Source organism: Aythya fuligula, chromosome W, assembly GCF_009819795.1.
Source record: "Aythya fuligula isolate bAytFul2 chromosome W, bAytFul2.pri, whole genome shotgun sequence".
Classification (NCBI taxonomy): domain Eukaryota; kingdom Metazoa; phylum Chordata; class Aves; order Anseriformes; family Anatidae; genus Aythya; species Aythya fuligula.
Window position 1 is genome coordinate 13554028 of NC_045594.1, and position 22879 is coordinate 13576906.

General features: G+C 50.2%; 1 pseudogene; it reads right to left on the reverse strand.

Moving 5' to 3' along the window:
* Window positions 1-1002: 1002 nt before the first annotated feature.
* On the reverse strand, window positions 1003-18098 carry LOC116501352 (annotated as a pseudogene).
* Window positions 18099-22879: the final 4781 nt, after the last annotated feature.

Here is a 22879-nt window from a genome sequence, read left to right on the forward strand (position 1 = left end):
TTTTTGGTCGTGGCTCCATTCACTGCTGTCTCCTGGGCTCACGCTGGCCTGACAGAGGAGGCCAGGAGAGTGATTTTTTTGCAGGCCTGGGGTTAATGGCAGTGATATTTCTGTTTCTCACGGCCTTCTCACATGTCTTTCTCATAACCCTTCCACTGCCCAGCACTGCCTCCCAGGTGGGGAATAAGTCACCCTTCAGAAGGGCCTTTGGGCTTCCTTCCATCTCCTGGTGCTTATTAGGATCTTCCTGACTCCCCCACAGAGCCAGAAGGAGCCTTCTTGTCCAGTGTGTGGTCCTGCACTGTTCTGTCGGGGACAGAGTTACCTTTTCGTGTAGAAGCCCACACAGTGCTGTGCTCTGCTTGAGTAGCTAGAACAGCACTGGTATCATGGTAGTGTTTTGTCTACTGCTGAGCAATGCTTTCATAGCATCAGGGATCCCTCTAGTCCCCCCTCCCCAAAGAGCCAGCAGGCTGTGGGTGTGCAAGAGACAGGGAAGGGATATCACTAGGGCAGCTGACCTAAACCAGCCACAGAGATATTCCATACCATATGATGTCACACTCAGCAATAGAAGGTGGAAAATGGAAGGAGAGGGGAAAGCTGAGCTCCCATTATGAAAATGTCTGTCCTCCTAAAAATCAGCTATATCTATTGAGGCCCTGTTTCAAGGAAGTTGTCAAGCATCACTGTCACAAATAGCTTTTGCTATTTTTTTTTTAATAGTTTCTTTGGTAGTTCACAGGAGATAGGAATACACTGCAGCTGAGACCTATGAATTTCTGCTTGTTTCTTTATTGTCTATAGCTACACAGAAAGCCTGGCTTTAGATACACATGAGATGATCAGGAAAAGTAAAGAGATAAATGAACAGGTAGGAGGCTAACAATGACATTCATTAAATCGACTTCACAACTTGAAGAACATATTTATCAAGAAAAATAACACCAAATTACTTTCCTAACTGTTTCTGAGATAAACTCGGAATGTAACGGCACACTATTATTTCTTAAGAAATATGTATTCAAACAATTTCCTCAGTGCATCCTTGAGCTCCTGGTTCCTCATGCTGTAAATGAGGGGGTTCACTGGTGGAGGTAACATGGAGTACAGAAGTGACACCAGCAGATCCAGGAATGGGGAAGAGACTGAGTTGGGCTTCAGGTAGGCAACCATGCCAGTACTGACAAACAGGGAGACCACGGCCAGGTGAGGGAGGCACGTGGAAAAGGCTTTGTGCCGGCCCTGCTCAGAGGGCATCCTCAGCACAGCCCTGAAGATCTGCACATAGGACAGCACAATGAAAACAAAGCAAGAAGCACCTAAACAAAAGCTAAATGCAATAAACCCAACTTCCCTGAGGTAGTAGTCTGAGCAGGAGAGCTTGAGGATGTGGGGGATTTCACAGAAGAACTGGTCCACAGCATTGCCTTGGCAGAGGGGCAGGGAAAATGTAGTGGCTGTGTGCAGGACAGCATTGAGAAAGCCACTGCCCCAGGCAGCTGCTGCCATCTGGGCACAAGCTCTGCTGCCCAGGAGGCTCCTGTGCAGGGGCTTGCAGATGGCAATGTAGCGGTCGTAGGCCAAGACGGTGAGAAGGGAATACTCTGCTCCAACCAAGAAGAAAAAAAAGAAGACCTGTGCAGCACATCCTTGATAAGAGATGGCCCTGGTGGCCGAGAGGGCAGCCAGGTAGGCCCCAAATACTGGTGCTCCCTGGCCGTGCTGCTGGGATTGGACTCTCTTCCTCTGCATCCTTGCACATGGGCACTGCCCCTGCAGAACTAGGCCAGGTCTCAGAGGAAGCACGTCAGACCAGGCAGTGCAGGCTCCTTCCTGAAGTTCACAGACAGATGGGCTCTTTGTGTATAGTCACTGAGCTAGACTTGAAAATACATATTGAAGTTGAATTGGGATGACCAATATCATTTTAGTGGGTAACATTAACCGAACTAAAACTAAGGAAATCTATTAATAAATGCACACAAACACACAAACACAAAGGAACAGAATATGGGCTGTTCCAATAAGTGACATTATGACTCATCTGCAGAAGCAGACTGACACTTATTCTCTGAAACACATTAAGTCATCAATCTCCACAAGGCTTCCTTGAGCTCCTGGTTCCTCATGCTATAGATGAGAGGATTCACTGCTGGTGGCACCACTGAGTACAGAACTGCCACCACCAGGTCCAGGGAAGGAGAGGAGATGAAGGGTGCCTCAGGGAGGCAGACGTGCCAGTGCTGACAAAGAGGGAGACCACAGCCAGGTGAGGGAGGCACGTGGAAAAGGCTTTGTGCCGGCCCTGCTCAGAGGGCATCCTCAGCACTGCCCTGAAGATCTGCACATAGGACAGCACAATGAAAACAAAGCAACCAAGGACTAAAGAAACACTAAACACAAGTGCCCCGACTTCCCTGAGGTAGGCATGTGAGCAGGAGAGCTTGAGGATGTGGGGGATTTCACAGAAGAACTGGTCCACAGCATTGCCTTGGCAGAGGGGCAGGGAAAATGTGTTGGCCGTGTGCAGGACAGCATTGAGAAAGCCACTGTCCCAGGCAGCTGCTGCCATCTGGGCACAAGCTCTGCTGCCCAGGAGGCTCCCATAGTGCAGGGGCTTGCAGATGGCAACGTAGCGGTCATAGGCCATGATGGTGAGAAGATAAAATTCTGATGCAATCAAGAAGACAAACAAAAAGACCTGTGCAGCACATCCTTGATAGGAGATGGTCCTGGTGTCCCAGAGGGCATTGGCCATGGCTTTGGGCAGAGTGGTGGAGATGCAGCCCAGGTCGAGGAGGGCGAGGTTGAGGAGGAAGAAGTACATGGGGGTGTGGAGGCGGTGGTGGCAGGCTACGGCGCTGAGGATGAGGCCGTTGCCCAGGAGGGCAGCCAGGTAGATGCCCAGGAAGAGCGCGAAGTGCAGGAGCTGCAGCTCGCGCATGTCTGCGAATGCCAGCAGAGGAACTCAGCTCACTGAGCTGCTGTTGGACATCTTTTTTTTCTGTGCCAGTGGTTCCTGCACAAAGAGAAAGAATAGTAATAATGTACAGCAGACTTATCAGAGGAAAATTCAATTTTCTCATTTAAAACCATCAAAAAGATTTTCCACTTGCAGGCAGTTATTTTGAAGGTCCCTTTAATGACTTCCAGCTGATACTGAGTCTGTCTGGGAGAAGAGTGCTTTTCTGTGGGCAATGGAAGAATCAGTCATGCACTACAGCTCAAGGTAGCAACATGGTAGGAACATGGTGCAGTCTCACATTCACTTCAGTTCATATCAGATTTCCCCAGTTTTGCTCAAAGTTCATCACAGAGCAGACACGTGGAGATTTATATTTATTTTTTTTTTTGTTATTTGATTTGTATTCTTTGTTCAGCTGCTCCACCACATCTGAGGAGTCCTTCTAAGGCATAAATCCTGGGCATTCAGCTGCACTCCAAGTGAAACCTTGTAGATCTCCAGAGTCACAGATACTGCATTTTAGAGCAGAGTGCCCTTCAGAGAGGAGAGCCAGTCAATCTATCGGTTCTGGTCTCAGCTGCCCTGTGTTGGCCGGTCTTTGAGCTACAGTGCAATTCTGCTTCTATGTCCCTAGAGTCATAGAATCATAGAATATCCTGACTTGGAAGTGTTCCACAAGGATCATCAGATCCCACCCCTGAATTTGTACATGACCACCCAAAAATCAGTCTATATGGCTGAGTTGCCCAGATGTTTGACTTCTGACAGCCTCAGTGCTGTGACCACTTCCCTGTGGTGCCTGTTCCAGTGCCTACAGAACCTGGACACTGCTGAGTTTTTCTAAAACAGAAATCCTGAGCATTCCCCCTGCACTTGAAGGGAAACTTTGTGTCTGCTCAGAGAAAAAGAGACTGTCCCTATAGCACAGAGTGTCCTTTAGTAGGACAGACAATCTGTCCACGTGCTGGTCTCACCCTCCCTGTGAGAGCTGCAGGAAAATTTTACTCAGTTGTTCATCTGAAAAGAATCTGAACACTGCTGAGAGCAGAGGAATCCAGGCTCAAAATGCCCAACTCCAGAACACTCACCTTGTCCCCGTACTCCCCTTCCCCCAAGCACACCGAGGGCTCACTCCATGGGCATGTGAAACCCCATCCCCAGTCAGCCTGGGAACAAGACCAGCAGCGGCACGGCCAGCTGGAGAAGCCAGGAGGAATGCCAGCGTGCTGCTGCCAGGGGAGGCAAGGTCAGGGAGGGACAGACGGACACTCAGCAGACCCTCCTGTGCTGCAGAGGAGGCAGCTCATGCTCACTGCAGGTGATCTGTGCTCATCTCAAGCCGCAGAGACTCTCAAAGACAGGGCACTGGGCATCAGAGGGTTTTCAGCTCCTTAAGATCAGCTAGGATAAAACCTGAGACCACAAGGATGATGATGGTGCAGTCTGTGGGTGGAGGTGTGGTACAGGACTTTACGAAGTTCATTGATGAACTATTGATCCCTCATTGCAATGCTCTAGGAGTCTCAGTCTGCAGTACAAACCTGACCACCTATTACCATGAAACCAGCTTCCGCTCTACCACAGGTATCTGCAAGCACAGGCTACAATAAAAGTCGTGCCTTTCAGGTAGCCCCTGCCTTGGTCTTCCTCTTGAAAAATCCAATTTTAAATGCCATTCTCGAAAGCATATTTCTACTCCTCGTTCCTGGAGAACAAGGAGAGACCCATCCTGACAGATGCTATCAGCCATCGATTGCCGCTGTAGAAGACCCTCTGGCCAACCCCACCTGCAGTGCCCTGCTGCAGAAGCCTCACTGTGTCAAGAGCCTGCAGATGTGTCCCTGCCACACGCTGCCCTCTGTTGTTGCGCTCCTCAGTGCCTCCAAGCCCTCTCTCCTTCTCTCCTCTGTGTGCCAGCTGCAGGTCAGAGCCCCAGCCCTGCTGCGCTGTGGCAGAGGAGCTGCTCCTGGGCACAGCTGTCTCTCTGCACCAGGGCCCTCTTGCCACGAGCTCTCTCTGTCCCACGAGCCCGGCCCAGCTCAGCAGCACAGCACCCGACCATGGCATCGTTTGCTCTGTGCCCTTGGGTTCCCTCGAGGTGTCCCCAAGGCCTCAGGAGCTGACAGCTTCCCGACGGCAGCAGGGTCTCTGCTGGGGTGTGCTGACTGAAGCACACTGACGCAATCACGCAACTACTCCTTGCTGAATTTGGGAGAGACTGATTTTAGAAGCGTAATTTAGTCTATTAGAGTGTGGTTGTCAAACATGAGAACCAATGATTCCTTAACCCCTATTTTGTTCCTGTTGTATTGCAGGATACCTCGGCCATGACAGGCAGGGATAATTTCACCTCTCTGAAATTCCTTCACTGTTCCGTTTAGGAACTGGGGAAGAAACTGCTTGGAAATTTTTATCCCAACAAGACAGAGGGGACCAGAGTGCTCTAAAAGGGTTTCCATAAGGAAAGGGGAATGGTGCAATAAGCCATCATTGGCTGAGTTTCCACTACTGTGAATACGGAAGTTCCTCAACCCTTACAAACATCTCTCCCTCCTCTCTTACATGACCAGCACAGTGACTGGGATGTGGAACACCCTCATCACTGTGCTGGTGCTGGCCACCAAACACCTGCAGATGCCCGTGGCCTTCTTCCTGAGGGAGATTTCTCCTCCTTGCACACCTTGTACAGCTCCAGCACCCTGTGCCAGATGCTGGCTAGCTTCCTGGCTGGGGACAGCACCCCCTTTGCTCACAGAGCTGGCAGCACTCTCAGCTGCACCTTCTGCATGACTGCAGTGCTTCCTGCTGGGGGCCATGTCCTACGGTCAGCCCTGGGCTGTATGCCACCCCTCTCCTCTGCAAGGCTCGAGAAGTGGAAGGTCTGACTCCAGAAGGCAGCTGTACCTGAACCAGGGGAATTTCTCTCATGTACAGGAATTATTTCTCCTCCTCCCAGCTCCAGCTCTGTGGCCCCAGTGTCGTAGACACCTCTTGCGTGGTTTTGCCCCATTGCTGGAGCTGTCCTGCAGTGCCAAGGTGATATTCATGGTCTTTGATTTCATAATCTACATTTTGGATCCAATCTACCTCTTCCCTCGCATACAGTTTTTATGTGCATGCATCCTGTGTTGGTAGACTCAAGCCCTTATCCACTTGCTCTTCTGTCCTCATGGGTGTCACTGTTTCCTATGACACCATGATATCTCCATGTGAAGTGCAGAACAGTGCATAACATAAGCTACTAATACAATCAGCAAGTCAAAAATAAATAAATAAATAATAAATCAGTATCTTATTTCCTTCAAGCATTTGGTACAGCATCTTATTTATTTATTTATTTATTTATTTATTGTGACTGTACAGCAATCATAACATTAGTCCACACAGGAACAGGACATACTCTTAGGCATGAATAAAATTTCTCTTTTATTGAGAAGAACTTTTGGTCTTCCTCCTCAGAGATATTAACCAAGCCCTTTCCCAAATCATCATCATGCTCCCTGTCTGTCCTCAGGTTGCTTAGAGGTGGTGTGGGAAGGGCAAGAGAGGTGCTGGTGGAGATGCAGATGTCATCATAAGACCTCTCTCAAAGACCTTGGAAAAGCCAGATATAGGAGAGACGTTGCTCAGGATTTGGAAAAGGCAGAGGTAAAAGGCATCTTCTACAAGAAGGCTAAACAGAAAGCTGATTAAGCCTAACTAAGGATTAAAATGCCATCCTTAAATCTAGCCTTCAAATCAAATCTAAATTAAAAGCCTCAAAGCTTGTCGTTATCCTAAACCTTGAGCAGGCACCTTGAGAAGAACACCAAACCACCTCGATGTCCTTGCCATTCCCTTAACCCTGGAGGTGACCTCTAATTCCTAAAACATTAACCTGATCATCTACCCCCAAAGCCCTCCACCAATGCCACACAGCACATCTCAGCTTCAAACCCCACTCCTATCCCTAACTTCAGCGGTTTGTCCTTGGGGCAGGGCAGGGACTGTGAGGTCCTGCAGCAGTCCCATGGCATTGGAAGAGGCATGTGAGGTGACAGGTATGTGCTCAGATCCGAGCCACAAGGAGGAGCTGGCTGGGAATGCTGGAATGGGATCAGGTGTGCCACAGGATCTGCTGGGCCTGCAGGAGGCACATGGCTGTGAAGGAGTTCTCATTTCTACCCTTTTTAAAAATGGGAGTGATGTTTTCCTTTTTCCAGTCACCAGGGACTTCACCTGACTGCCAGGACTCTTCAAATATGATGGAGAGAGGCTTGACAACTACATCAGTCAGTTCCCTCAGGACCCTGGGTGGCATGTCATCAGGCCCCATAGACTTGCACGTCTTTAGTCCTTTAGGTGGACTCAAACCTGCTCTTCACTTACAGCGGGTGGGACTTGGCCCCTCAGCCTCCATCTCTGGCTTCAGAGAAATGAAAGACTTGGGAAGCCTGACTGGGAGGGAAGACTGAGGCAAAGACACCGTTGAGTACCTCAGCCTTCTCCATGTCTGTCATTACCAGTTCACCCTTCTCATCCATCACAGGGGGTACACTCTCCTTGGCCTTTCATATCTGAGCAAGGTACCTACAGAATCTCTTCCTGTTATTCATTGCATCCCTTGCCAAGCTCAGTTCCATTCATGCATTGCTTTCCTTTTCCCATACCTCCACATCCAAAACAGAAACATGCATGAGGGCTTGGGAAAAGTAACCCTGGATCCACAGAAGCCATTTGGAAAAAAAAAAAAAACATGTAGGTCAGAAGCATGATTTTGTGGAGGTGCAGAGCTGATGGGCACATTGTGCAGGATGCACCTAAAGACCTTTGTGTTCTTTTCCCTCCTGAGTACAACGCTACTTCATTCTCAGGAATGGAGGAGCCAACAGGGGTGAGACAGATACACTGAGATGGTAAATGCCATCAGAAAGGTGATCCCAATAGGATATGGGGAGGTCAGGAGCAGCCTGAACAAGAGACATGTGAGATTTTGGGGTGGTAAGAGGAGCATGGCCAGAAGAAATTAATGATTTCATAGAGGTAAGAGCATTCATGCAATGCCAGTAGTGCAGTAACACTGACTTAAAAAAGTCACATATGGTCCTTACCTTACTCAAGCCAGTAATTTTAACGCTTAAACCTCAATGCTACTACAACACTCTGAAAGGAATCAATTTTCTCTCTTGATAATCGTAATCCCTTCCCTTGACACTAACATTAAAATGCTTTATTTAACTCTAAACTCCTTGGCAGAGGTAAAACACCTGTAAGCCACAGAGCTTGTCCATACCTCAACCACAGACGTGACACCACAAGCAGAACACCAAACAATCCCACTAAAACTTTGCTTAATCTCTAACACAGAAAGTAAAAAGAGAAACCAAGGGGGCTAGAGAAATCTCAGCTCTGCCTCAGGATCTCGTGCCCCAGCAGCAGGAATGTGACTGTGGCAGTGACTGTGAGGTCACTCCTGTCTCTAGACTTGATAGGGCAGCAGCAGGAACGTGTCACAGAAAGGGACTGTGAGGTCACTTGTGTCTGGAGGTGGCAGGTCAGCCTTGACTTCTCCCTGGGAGCTGCATTTTTGGGCTGACATCTGGCAGTGGCCCTGCTAGGCCAGCAGAAGGCATCTGCTTGGCATGCTGACTGGGGGATCCCCTCTGCCTCCAGACCCAGGAGGACCCAGGCAGAAAGAAGGCCCCCAGATGGGTTGTCCTGTCCCTTCTGCTTGAGTCCATGACTACACAGCAGCAGGCACAAGGCTTGGCTGTGTGTAGCCAAGAAGCTGCAAGGCCAGCAGCAGGCCCCTGGCTTGGAAGCTGCTGCTGAGGTGGCTTGTGTGTGCTTGGCTGAGAGGCTGCAAGAAGCGTGCTGGTTTTGGGATTCCTACTTCAGGAGGGGTTTCCACCCTTATAGAGCTTCCTTTGGTAGTAGGAAAGAGCAGCAGAAAAAAATGCCACAAAGTGTGCATTGGAAGGATGGCACTGGCCATGAGGAGGAAGAAATATCTAGGGGAAGAACTGGTCTTGCTGCTAGTAACAGAGGGAAAGAATGTATTAAGTGTCTCAGCCTTTAACTCATTCCTTGTCACCAGGTTTTCTCCCCAAAATCCAATAAAGGATTACGATTCTCCCCAATCCTCCTTCATTTAAAATAGTTTTTTTTATTATTATTTTATTATTTTTTTTTTTGTTTTTGACAGTAATAGATGGATTGAGATCCAGCTGGGCTTTGGCCCTTCTAATTTTCACCTGCACAGCCCCATAACATTCAGGACACAATTCCAGAGAAACTGACAGCATGCATGAGAAGAAAGCACAGCAAATGTATAACCTGACAGCCTTCCATCCCCTGCCCTTGAGTGACTGTGCTGCAATTCCATTTAGCTGGTTACTCCTGAAAAATCCAAATTTCCCTGCAACTCTTGCTGCTGCTGCTGTCTAGTCAGATATAGCACAATTACACGAAGGATGAACTGTCTGCCTGCTGACATTAACAGCTGATAGAATCGAACATCACTGTGGGTGAACCTTGAGAAATTACCGGATTTTGACTTCAGAAAACTCTTGACATTCACATGGAGAAGAGCCCAGTCCTGTACCAGAGGAAGAGAAACCCCACACATCAGGGCAGCCTGGGACACTGCTGAGTGAGTAGTGCCCAGGAGGAGGAGGCCCTGGGTACAACGAGGGATGCCATACAAGCAGTGGTGCCTCCTCACCAGGAACCAGGCCAGCTTCCTACACAGCTGCCTTACAAGGAGCATGATCTGAGTTATCACGCTCATCTCAGATCTGCTGTGACACCACAGAGATAAGGGTCTGCAGCCAAAAAGGAAGGATGTGGAGGTCTCGGAGTCCCTAGCAAAGCCATGTATAGACAGGATAGAAGGCTGTGACAAGGCTGGAAGTCCCAAAAGAACCAGGTCTTTGTGTCCATGGCTATGAATGTTGTCTCTGCCACTGAGGCCTATGAGGAGACAGCTTATCTTTGAAGAACCAGGACCTCGCAGCCTCCTCGCCCCCACCCATGAACCAGGCAGGGGCTGTACCATTCTCCTGCACTTGGCAATGCACATCCCCATCTCCTACTGCCCCACAAAGAGCCCTGACCAACCTGTAAAGGAAAGAATCTCCCTTTCAAAGCACTTGGGGTCAAGGCCTGGCCCTTGTGCTTGGTGACACACATCCACGTTTCCTACAAATCAGTGTCACCTTCACATTGCCTTTGTCTCCTTGTCCTCACTGCCTCCAGTTTCCTGCTCTAACGAGCTCCAAGGGAGGCTGTGTCAGTGCTGGCCCTCAGGGGGACACTGCAGGAAACTTGCCTCTGACTTGGACTTCTGGAGAGATGTCTTCAATTGTCTCTGAGTGCCTGAGGTTCGTGGGCTCATCAGCAAAGCCCCCAGAGGGGTGATTGCAGTGCCTTGGGCTGGTGCTGTGCTGCTGAGCTGGGCCGGGCTTGTGGGACAGAGAGTTGCTGGCAAGAGGGCCGTGGTGCAGAGAGACAGCTGTGGCCAGGAGCAGCTCCTCTGCACAGCGCAGCAGGGTTGGGGGCACTGCCTGCAGAGACAGAGTGCTTAAAGACAGGCAGAAGTGGCAGGATGCACAGAGCTCAGTGGTGGAGAACACTTTCCAGTCCTGAACCTGGTAAGTCTCTGGCTCGAGGGCAATAGAGTGGCAGGTCCTGGAGGAAGGAGATGTTGGGGGTGCATGCAGGGGTGGCCATGGCTGTGGTGCAGAGCAGGGTCCCTGCTGTGTCCCAGGGGCTGTGTGCTGGGACAGGGCCTCTGCGCCTCCAAGCTCAGCACTCAGCCTGCCAGGGGAGCCCAGGGGCTTGGGCAGAAGAAGGGCAGGGCAGGAGCTGCCTGCAAAGAGAAGGCACTTTCTGCACTCTCTGCCTGCCTCTTCCTGCTCTGATTGTGGGGCAGACTCTGTGTTAACAGAGTGGCTGGATTCGCAAAAGTGACTGAGTTTCCTATTTCACTGAATGGAGACATGAACAGGTTAGTGACAAACGTCAGAATATCCCTTCCATTCTCTCTGCTTTCAGACTGAACCAGGGCTTTTCTGAGCTGTTCTTTAGGACCTGAAATCAAGATGAGATTTGTTAACACAACCTCTGAGCGCAGCCATACCCCAGCTGAGTGCTGTAAGCAGCCAGCAGCTGGGCAGCAGGGGATGGACACAGCAGCCTCCTGGAAGTGACTTCTGGCTGAGGTTTTTGCCCATAACAACAACATTTTCCACTGCAGTGGAGCTGTGTGGCTGTGTGCTATGTACAGGACATTCAGCAAGCACAAAGCAGGGCTACAACCAGGGAGAGACACAAAGGTCACCTTGAAAGAAAGATAATGTGAAGGCTCTAATGAGACAAGAAATGAGTATTGTTCGGGGAAATTTCCCCTAACAGTCTTTATTTTTCCTTCTATGCAGTGTCCTTGATGAAGGGCAGGAAATGCCCAACAGCAGCTCTGTGAGTGAGTTCCTCCTGCTGGCATTCGCAGAAACGCACGAGCTGCAGCTCCTGCACTTCGCGCTCTTCCTGGGCATCTACCTGGCTGCCCTCCTGGGTAACGGCCTCATCCTCAGCACCGTAGACTGCCACCACCGCCTCCACACCCCCATGTACTTCTTCCTGCTCAACCTCGCCCTCCTGGACCTGGGCTGCATCTCCACCACTCTGCCCAAAGCCATGGCCAATTCTCTCTGGGACACCAGGTCCATCTCCTATCAAGGCTGTGCTGCACAGGTCTTTTTTTTCTTCTTCGTAGGAGCAGAGTATTCCCTTCTCACTGTCATGGCCTATGATCGCTACGTTGCCATCTGCAAGCCCCTGCACTACGGGAGCCTCCTGGGCAGCAGAGCTTGTGCCCAGATGGCAGCAGCTGCCTGGGGCAGTGGCTTTCTGTAATGTGTCCTGCACACGGCACTACATTTTCCCTGCCCCTCTGCCAAGGCAATGCAGTGGACCAGTTTCTTCTGTGAAATCCCCACATCCTCAAGCTCTCCTGCTCAGGTACCTACCTCACAGAAGTCAAGTTCTTCTGGTTAAGTGCCTGTTTAGGTGTTGGTTGTTTGTTTTTATTGTTTTTCCTACATGCAGATCTTCAGGGCAGTGCTGAGGATGCCTCTGAGCAGGGCCAGCACAAAGCCTTTTCCACGTGCCCCCTCACCTGGCCGTGGTCTCCCTGTATCTCAGTACTGCCGTGTTTTGCCTACCGGAGAAGCCCCCTCCATCTCCTTGCCATTCCTGGATCTGGTGGTGGCCGTTTTGTATTCAGCGTTGCCTCCCGTAGTGAACCCCCTCATCTACAGCATGAGGAATAAAGAGCTCAAGGAGGCACTGAGGATGTTGTTGCTATATTCAGTATTTCGACAAAGAAGCCATCTTCTGCATGTGATTCCCTGAAGTGTATCTGGACAAGGCAGAAACGTCTTTGTTCCTATATTTCAAAATTAGTTCATCCTTTTCAATATTATTCCAATATGCTAAATATTATTTTTATCATTTTATTTTATAAATTTAAGTTATTTTTGTTCTTCTGTCTCCTTCTACCTTTTCTTCTAACCCAAAGACCTCATGTAGAGGTGCTGCTAAGCTCTTTGTGACTAACTAAATAAAGGAACCAGCAGGTAGGCAGTTTCTCTGGATCTCATTTCTCATACACTCTTCTCAGGTACAGCAGTGGTTGTGGGATGAAGATCCTTGCTGCAACGTGGTCAAAAGCCCTGGTGTCCTCCTTTGGGGCTGCCCTTTTCTGCCCTGGCAGGCACTCCTTGCCTGCAGCCTTTGAGTCAGGGTCGCCACTTTCTTTGACCCACGAACACTGACAGCAGCAGGACATGGGCGTTTTGGTGCTGGTCACCCTTCTCTTCCATACTGCTGTCTTGTAGCACCACTGAATCAGAACTGGCCTTCCAGCCAGTGCCCCTTGAAGTACGGCTTTCAAAAGTGAGGTGAAGGAAGCACTGAGGAAGCAGCCTGATCTGATGTGAAAGTTCTCCCTGCTCAGAGCAGATCTTAGCACTGGAAACCTCCAGAGCTCCCTTCTGACTCTAATCCTGAAGGAAAGAAGTAGCAAGAGAGTGGAGGTAGGGGGAGGGAACACTGCTGTGGGCAGAGGTATTACTGGCATTTGTAATCCCTGCCAGGCATCACAAAGTGACAGATTCACTGAGATTGGAGGGGACCTCCAAAGCCCATCTAGCCACCCCCACTAGCCAGGCATGGACACCTCCACCAGGCAGCCCAGGCCCATTTCCAGTTGGAATTTGGTATCTCCAGTGACTGGGATTCGCCCACTTTTGGAGAAATATGATCCAGTGCTTGGTATTGCTCAGAGTAAAAGTGTTTTCCTGTGGGGAATGTCATGTATTCCCATGTCTTGTCCTGTCACCGCGCACTGCTGAGATTGTCAGGAGAAAATACCTGAGAGCAAGTCCCATGTCTCATAGGCACTTCATAGCAGCAGGCAGAGACGGGGTTGAAGGACTCAACGCTTTTTCTGTCTTAGTCTATACCAAAAAGCTCCCCTAGGCCTCGTATATTCAGTTAAAAGAGATCAAGGATGAGAAGAGCATGTATTGAGAGGAAGGCCATGAAAAGTCACCTGGACAAGGGCCATTTTCTGCCCCTGCATTGGACTGACCCTGGGCAAGGCCCAGCTTAGGAAGCAGCCGTGCTGGACGTTCATGGTGGGCAGGGAGCTGGGCAGGAGGCAGCCATGTGCCCTGGGAGCACAGGAGGGAAGGCTGAGGGGCACCTCACCACAACATGCCAAGAGCTGCAGGGATGTCAGGAAGAGCCCAGGGCCAGGCTGTGCCCCGGGGCCATGAGCCCTGCCTGCCCTCCTCCTGCCACGCTGAGTGCACTGGCTGCAGCAGAGGGGACCCTCAGCCAGCCTCTGCCACCCGCCTGGCCCCAGCCCTCTCCAGCGCCCTTCTTGCTGCTCTCTGATGCACGCCAGCACCTCCCCGTGCATGCCAGCCAGCACATCTGCTGCGGGCCAGGGCGGCTGCTGCAGGGGCAGGGAGCTCAGCATGGCCCTTGCAGCCCCCTGCCCTGGGCCTGCCTCTGCCCTTGGGCTCGGCCCCGGCCTTGGCTCTGCTGGCAGGAGCGCTCTTGTCATGGGCTTCCTGGCCTCCCCTCGCCTGCGCACAGCTGCTGCCCACTCCGGCTGCTGCCACAAACGTGTCCTCACAAGCAGCACCAGCCCTTGGGCTGCTTCTGCTGGCCTCCCCCACCCCACTGCCTTGACTCCTTGTCTCTGCTGGGCCCCACCTTCCACACCCAAATGCCTTCCTTCACTGTCATCTCCCTTCCCCTGCCCCGTGGGTTGACAGAGTCATGGGATATATGACCTTTAGGTGTTGTCATGCTTGTGTAACCAGATTGGTGATGGCAGAAAAAGACCGTTCCTTCACTAGTGATCAACACCCTTCTTCATGTTAGGCCACAACTGAACATCCCTCACACTTCTTAGAGTGTTTGCTTTATCTCAGGGATGAACTGCATTAGGTCTCCTTGAATAGTCTGAGGCAAAACACAATGCTTATTGCCTTCTGACACTCCAGCACAATACCTGTGAGTTTACCTTACTGTGTGCATTGACCTGACGGGGCATTTCACATTTTTTGCTTTCATATCCCAGACGGAAGGAGATGATTCCCAAACTGGGACATGCCGATGGGTTCTGCTTCAGCCATTTGAGGTGTCCTGTTCTTGAGTATTTCAGGATGACTTTTGCCACAAGTCCTGCACCGAAATGCATCCCTTGGCTGTCATCGCCCTGTCCCATGTCCTGTGGGATGACTGTGCTGCGGTGGGACGTGTTTCCAGTGTTTCATCTACCAGACACTGTGATGAATACTATGAGCAGGACTAGAGGGGTCCTCCTTCCAGCCAGGGGGAGGCGGGAAGAAAGGAACAATTGGGTTTACTGGACTGTATATTTAATGGCCGGGCACTTCAGATCCACAAATATATCAGGCTCTACTAGACACCGGTGCACAGAGTACCCTGATGCCATTAAGCTAGAAAGAGGTAGAACCCACCTGTATTTCTGGAGTGACAGGGGCAGCCCAACAGTTAACTGTACTGGAGGCTGAAGTGAGTCTAACTGGGAAGGAATGGCAAAAGCACCCCACTGGGACTGGCCCAGAGGCTATGTGCATCCTCAGCATAGACTGCTTCAGGAGAGGGTACTTCAAAGTTCCAAGAGGGCACCACAGGTGGGGCTTTGGCAGAGCTGCCTTGGAGACAAAGGACATGAAACTGTTGTCTACCTTGCTTGGCCTTCCACAGAATCCTTCTGTTGGGGGTTTGCTGAGGGTTGAAGAACAGCAGGTGCCAATGGCTACCATGGTGGCGCACCTGAGGCAGCGTCGCATAACCGAGACTCCCTGATTGCCATCCATGAGCTGGGTCATCGACTGGAGAGCCAAGGTGTAGATGTGAGCTTGGGAGCTGGTTTAGTGATGGGACTTGTCAGCAGCTAAGGATAAATTGCCTGACCTGGGTGACACGTCCCAGAGTAGTGTCAGGCACAATGCAATTCTTTTTACCTTCTGCATCTATAGCACAGGAAGTAGGACTTTGCCCTACTCTATTGACTGGGCAGTCTTTTCACTCTACTCAATTTTAGGTTTCTGTGTCTGGAAGGGGACAATCTCCACAAAGAGGCCATGCTCATGGGTACAGCTACAGCCAATAAAGATATATTTTCTTTATTTTTCACCTTGAGTTTTCCACAGAAGACCCAAGATAGTCCATGGATGTCCAGGTGTGTACTGAGGTTCAGGCTGAATTTCTCAGGATCCAATGGTCATTTCAATTTTATTTTATTTTATTTTATTTTATTTTATTTATTTTATTTATTTTATTTTATTTATTTATTTTATTTTATGTTACGTTTATTTATTTTTTTATTTTATTTTATTTTATTTTACTTTATTTTATTTTATTTATTTTATTTTATTTTATCTGTAGGCACCCATGACCTATCTTAGAAAGGGTTTCATGCGTGGACTGGGCTGCAGTTACAGGGACAATGACCACTGTTTGCAGTGGAGGTGTCAGACCAGCACACTCTGCTCTTCCTCTTGATGAAAGTCTCCAAAGAAGTCACTCTGGATGAATAGCAATAGGAGAATTATGCTGAAAACTGAAATGCAGCAAAATTCAGCCTTTGAAACTATAAAATGGTTTTATTAGTTGCTCTTTGAAATCTTCTTCCTTAATTGCATCTTGCAAGCTCTGCAATTAGATATAAAAGGCATGAAGGCTTGAAGAAACTATCGAAGAGATGTTAGGAGTTTCTGCATTTTAATGAGTTACATGGTTTATTTGGTGGTAAGTCTATGACGTTCAGGTACTGAGAGGAGAATGATGCAACTGTTAGAGAAATTAAAGTCAGGAGGAAAAGCTGAAGTGACTTGGAGTATTAATGGGCCCCACTGAGGGCTGTTACTAACAAAGCCTCCCCAGGGCCTTGTTAGGGCAGATAACTGCAAGGGTTGCAAGCAATCAGTGAGGCCTCATTGCAACGAGTATAACATCTCTCCTCATAAGCTCTAGCCAAGGAGACAAATATCTCAGGGTTGTTAGCAACTTCCCTTTTTACCAGCACCCTCTGCCTTCTCCTCTGCAGGTTTTCTGATGCTGTCCTACACATTGCCCTATTTCCTTGAAGTCTGCAGAAACCCATCTCTGTTCAACACTTTGCTCTCATCCCTTGCTTTCTCCCATGTCTCGTCAACCCTCACCAGCTGTTCCTAGAAACACAAAGCCAGGGTCTGATGAGAGGGTGACCTCTGGCACTACAGCAAAACCCCTTGAGAGACATTTCTTCCTCCTTGTGGCCAGTTCCAACCTTCCAGGGTACACTTTGTGGCAAGTTTTTCCCTCCTGCTCTTTCCTACTACCACAGATAGCTCCATCAGGTTGGAAAACCTTCCTGAAGTAGGCATCCCAACCCAGCAGGCTCCTTGTGGTCAGTAAGCCAGCCAGACACAAGTCAGCTCAGCAGCAGCTTCCAAGCCAGGGGCCTGCTGCTGGCCTTGCAGCTTCTTGTGGAGACACAGCCAAGACTTGTGCCTGCTGCTGCCCAGCCATGGACTCAAGCAGAAGGGACAGGACAACCCATCTGGGGGCCTTCTTTCTGTCTGGGTCGTTCTGGGTCTGGAAGCAGAGGGGATGCCCCAGTCAGCATGCCAAGCAGGTGCCTTCTGCTGGCCTAGCAGGGCCACTGCCAGATGTCAGCCCAAAAGTGCAGCTCCCAGGGAGAAGGCAAGGCTGACCTGCCACCTCCAGACACAAGTTACCTCCCAGTCCCTTTCTGTGACACGTTCCTGCTGCTGCCCTATCAAGTGCAGAGACAGAAGTGACCTCACAGTCCCTGCCACAGTCACATTCCTCCTGCTGGTCAGGAGATGCTGAGGCAGAGCTGAGCTCCTCAGAGCATTCCCACCCATCTCCTCCTTGTGGCCCACAAGCTGATGTTCTTGTACCACCCCAAAAATTTTGTTTCCTGCCTCCAACTTTTAGATACGGAATGGCTTCTGTGCACCCAGGCTATCTTTTTCCAAACCCTCATGCAGTTTGTCCCAAGCGTCTTGGAGGCAGTGGCCCCCTCTGTGTCGAAAACTGAAAGCAGTCCTAAAGGATGACTTCAGGCAAAAGCTGACACCTCTGACATGACAACCCTATCCAAGACCTCTTCCACTATGGGGCCTAGCAGGTACTTAGAAAGAGCCAATCTCAGAAACTACATGCACAGCAAGTGCCTTCTGCTGCCTACCATGGACACTGGCAGATGTGAGCCTAAAGGCACAGATCCCAGCCAGGAGTCAAGGGTGACCTGTTGGCTACTTCAGAAAGCAGTCACCTCACAGGCCATTTAACAGCCATTCGCTTCCTGCTGGACTTGGTGTTTCTGACGCACCACTGAGCTTATAATACCACACCTACAAAACACCCCCATATTGGGTCAGGACCTGCCCAGGTAGAAGTGATCTGGTGGTGATCCTCCAAGCTCATGACACACCTGCTGGGCTCCCATCCTCTCTGACACACAGGAGCCAGTTCCGTGCCAGTCCTGGGAGGTGCTAGGGCAGGAGGGACCTTGCAGGCAATGTTCCAGCCCCATGCCTGTTGGCGGTCTCTCAGCTCCTTGTGCACAGTGAAGATCACACTCAAGTCCAGAAGTCTGAAGCTGGGTTAGAAGACACTCATGTGAAGCATCCTTGAAGCCCCAGCCCCAGCTGGTGGTGTTGCTCTGCAGTGCGAGGGGGCTGTGGTGTCTGGGGCATGGGGGCACTCTGTAGGGCCATGCTGGGCAGGCTGGGAGGCAGACCCAGCTCATGGGGTCACTGCCATTGCCCCAGGGCTGCAAGGAATCACTCCCAGGCTCCTTTGGTGGGGCTTTTTTGAGCCGTGGGGCTGCAGATCTCTCCTCTGCCTGCTCACACCAGATTGAGCACTTGAGCTCTGCTCAGTCCACCTTGGAGGAGATCCCCCCTAGGAGGGAAGTGCTGCAGTGGAGGCCAGCTGTGCCACTGCCGTGCCCACTGCTGTCCCTGCCTGCAGTCCCAGCACAGCCCCACAGCAGCGCTGGCACCGAGCTGCAGGAGCAGCCGGGCCTGACCCCACCAGCAGGGCTCAGCAGGACAGGGCAGCAGTGGCAAGAGAGCAGCTCTGCATGCCCCAAGCGCTGGTGCTCCCTGGCCGTGCTGCTGGGATGGGACTCTTTTCCTCTGCACCCCTGCACACGGTCACTGATCCTGAAGTGCCAGGCCTGGTCTCAGAGAAAGGATGTCAGACAAATAAGGCAGTTAAATCTTAACTTCCTTAAGGTTAAATTCACAGAGAGCATGGCTTCACAATCACAGAGTCTATGAGCTATATTCAACAGGTACATCCATTTCATTTTAATGGGTGTTCATTAGCTGAATTAATGTAATAAGAATATGCACAAACACAACCACAAAACAAAACAAAACAGGTATACTGATATTAAGCCAATTATTTGCATTATAAGACATGTGCAGAAGCAGATCAAAAAATTCTTGTATCCAAGACACATCTAGTCACCTATATCCACAAGGCATGCTTGAGCTCCTGGGTCCTCATTCTACAGATGAGGATGTGCTCTGCTGGAGGGACCACTGAGTACAGAACTGCCACCACCAGGTCCAGAGATGGGGAGGAGATGGAGGAGGGCTTCAGGCAGGCAACGATGACAGGCCTGAGGGAGACAGACACCATGGTCAGGTGAGGGAGGCACGTGGAAAAGGCTTTGTGCCAGCTCTGATATAGCAGTGCAAGTTGTAGCAGTGCAAGTTGACCCTGCAGAGGGTATTCCAACCTCTGTGGCAGACCCTGTAACAAGGTCAGAGAAACAAGCTGTAGCAGTGCAAGTTGACCCTGTGGAGAGTATTCCAACCTCTGTGGCAGACCCTGTAACAAGGTCAGAGAAACGAGCAGTAGCAGTGCAAGCTGCCCCTGTAGAGAAGGTGAAAAAATGGTATAGAGATTCGGGTCGTTTAGAACGCAGAGAGTCTTCTGCCAAATCTAGGTATAGAGACGACGGAGACAACGACGACGCTGGGCCATCAAGGGTTCAGGAGGAGGAAGATGAGGATGCCGAAAAATCAACAGTAACTACCCGAAGCCTAAATGAACGTGAGTTACGAGATGTACGAAAAGATTTTGGTCGCTGTATAGGTGAGCAGCTTGTCACCTGGCTGCTCCGATGCTGGGACTCTGGAGCCAATTGTGTGGAATTAGACGGCAGGGAAGCCAAGCGACTGGGATCCCTTGCTAGAGACGCAGGCATTGACAAAGCAATTGCAGATGGAGCACAATCTCACAGCCTCTGGAGGTGTCTCCTCTCAGCTGTGAGGGAAAGGTATCCCTTCAAGGAAGAACTTTTATGTCTACCAGGCAAGTGGACCACTATGGAGAAGGGAATCCAGTACCCGAGGGAATTAGCCGTACGGGAAGTGATTTATGAGGATCCAGACCTCAGACAAACATCCAAAGATCCAGATGAAGTCAGGTGTACACGACCCATGTGGCGGAAGTTTGTACGGAGTGCACCATCATCATATGCCAGCTCATTGGCAATAATGGCCTGGAAAGAGGATGAGGAACCCACAGTGGATGAAGCGGCTAAACAACTCCGGCAGTACGAAGAAAGTCTCTCCTCTTCCTTACAGACCTGTGTCTCAGCTGTGGAGAAACTTTCTGAAAAGGTTCACCAACTTGAAGAGAATCTATTGTCCTCCCCACCTGAACCAACCAGTGCCCACCGACCAAAGGAGAACACTTGGGAGAAACTTTCTGAAAAGGTTCACCAACTTGAAGAGAGATTATTCTCCTCCGCACCTGTACAAAGCAGTGTCTCAGCTATCAGGGTAGGCGTTCACCCACACAAGGAAGACGATATGGTGGGTACTCACCCGTGCCACCCTGTGGTTTTACTTACGAGACCATGGAGAGGACATGAGAAAATGGGATGGAAAATCTACCGCGACCCTAGAGGCACGGGTACGTGAGTTGCAAAAGAAAACAATCAAGAAAAAGGGATTCTCTGAAAAGTTTGCTGCTCCAACTTCCATCAGACAGTCCTTCAAACACAGAAATGAAGAAGATTCTGACCAGGATTAGGGGAGCCCTGCCTCCAGCCAGGGGGAGGAAAGGGACAATCGAGTTTATTGGACTGTGTGGATTCGATGAGCTGGCACGTCAGACGCACAGAAGTAGAAGGCTTTAGTAGACACCGGTGCACAATGCACTATAATGCCATCGAGATATAAAGGACCAGAGCCCATCTATATTTGTGGAGTGACAGGCGGATCTCAGCAGTTGACTGTATTGGAGGCTGAAGTGAGTCTGACTGGGAATGAGTGGGAAAAGCACCGCATTGTAACTGGCCCGGATGCTCCATGTATCCTTGGCATAGACTATCTCAGAAGAGGGTATTGCAAGGACCCAAAAGGGTTCCGGTGGGCTTTTGGTATAGCTGCCTTAGAGACAGAAGGCATTAAACAATTCTATCTACCTTGCCTGGTCTCTCAGAGGACCCCTCTGTTGTGGGGTTGCTGAGGGTCGAAGAACAGCAAGTGCCAATCGCTACCGCAACTGTGCACCGGCGGCAATATCGCACTAACCGAGACTCCCTGATTCCCATCCATAAGCTAATTCGTCAGTTGGAGAGCCAAGGAGTGATCAGCAAGACTCATTCACCTTTCAATAGTCCCATATGGCCAGTGCGAAAGTCTAGTGGTGAGTGGAGACTAACAGTGGACTATCGTGGCTTGAACGAAGTGACCCACCACTGAGTGCTGCAGTGCCGGACATGCTGGAACTTCAGTATGAACTTGAATCGAAGGCAGCCAAGTGGTACGCCACAATTGATATCGCTAATGCATTTTTCTCCATCCCTCTAGCAGCAGAGTGCAGGCCACACTTTGCCTTCACTTGGAGGGGAGTCCAATATACTTGGAATAGGCCCCAGGGGTGGAAACACAGCCCTACCATTTGCCATGGGCTGATCCAGTCTGCACTAGAGCAGGGGGAAGCTCCTGAACACCTGCAGTACATCGATGACATTATTGTGTGGGGTGACACAGCAGAGGAAGTTTTCGAGAAAGGGAAGAAAATAGTCCAAATCCTTCTGAAAGCCGGTTTTGCCATAAAACAAAATAAAGTCAAAGGACCTGCACGGGAGATCCAGTTTTTAGGAATAAAATGGCAAGATGGACGTCGTCAAATCCCAATGGATGTGATCAACAAAATAACAGCTATGTCTCCACCAACTAACAAAAAAGAAACACAGACTTTCCTAGGTGTTGTGGGGTTTTGGAGAATGCACATCCCAAATTACAGTCTGATTGTAAACCCACTCTACCAAGTAACTCGTAAGAAGAATGAGTTTGAATGGGGCCCTGAACAACGACAAGCCTTTGAACAAATCAAGCAGGAAATAGTCCATGCAGTAGCCCTTGGGCCAGTTCGAACAGGACCAGATGTAAAGAATGTGCTCTACACTGCAGCCGGGAGAACGGCCCCACCTGGAGCCTCTGGCAGAAAGAACCTGGGGAAACTCGAGGTCGGCCTCTGGGGTTTTGGAGTCGGGGATACAGAGGATCTGAGGCCCGTATACTCCAACTGAAAAGGAGATATTGGCAGCATATGAAGGAGTTCGATCTGCTTCGGAGGTGGTCGGTACTGAAGCGCAGCTCCTCCTAGCACCCCGATTACCGGTACTAGGCTGGATGTTCAAGGGAAGGGTCCCCTCTACGCATCATGCAACTGATGCTACATGGAGCAAGTGGGTTGCACTGATTACTCAGCGGGCTCGAATAGGAAACCCCAGTCGCCCAGGAATATTGGAAGTATCATGGACTGGCCAGAAGGCAAATACTTTGGGATATCATCAGAGGAGGAGGTGGGTCGTGCTGAAGAAGCCCCACTGTACAACCAGTTGCCAGAGAATGAAAAGAAATATGCCCTGTTCACTGATGGGTCCTGTCGTATTGTGGGGAAGCATCGGAGATGGAAGGCTGCTGTATGGAGTCCTACACGACGAGTTGCAGAAGCTGCTGAGGGAGAAGGTGAATCGAGTCAGTTTGCAGAAGTGAAAGCCATTCAGCTGGCTTTAGACATTGCTGAACGAGAAAAATGGCCAGTTCTCTATCTCTACACCGATTCATGGATGGTAGCAAATGCCCTGTGGGGATGGTTACAGCAATGGAAGCAAAACAACTGGCAGCGTAGGGGCAAACCCATCTGGGCTGCTGCTTTGTGACAAGACATTGCTGCTCGGGTAGAGAACCTGGCTGTGAAAGTACGCCACGTAGATGCTCATGTGCCCAAGAATCGGGCTACTGAAGAACATCAAAACAACCAGCAGGTGGATCAGGC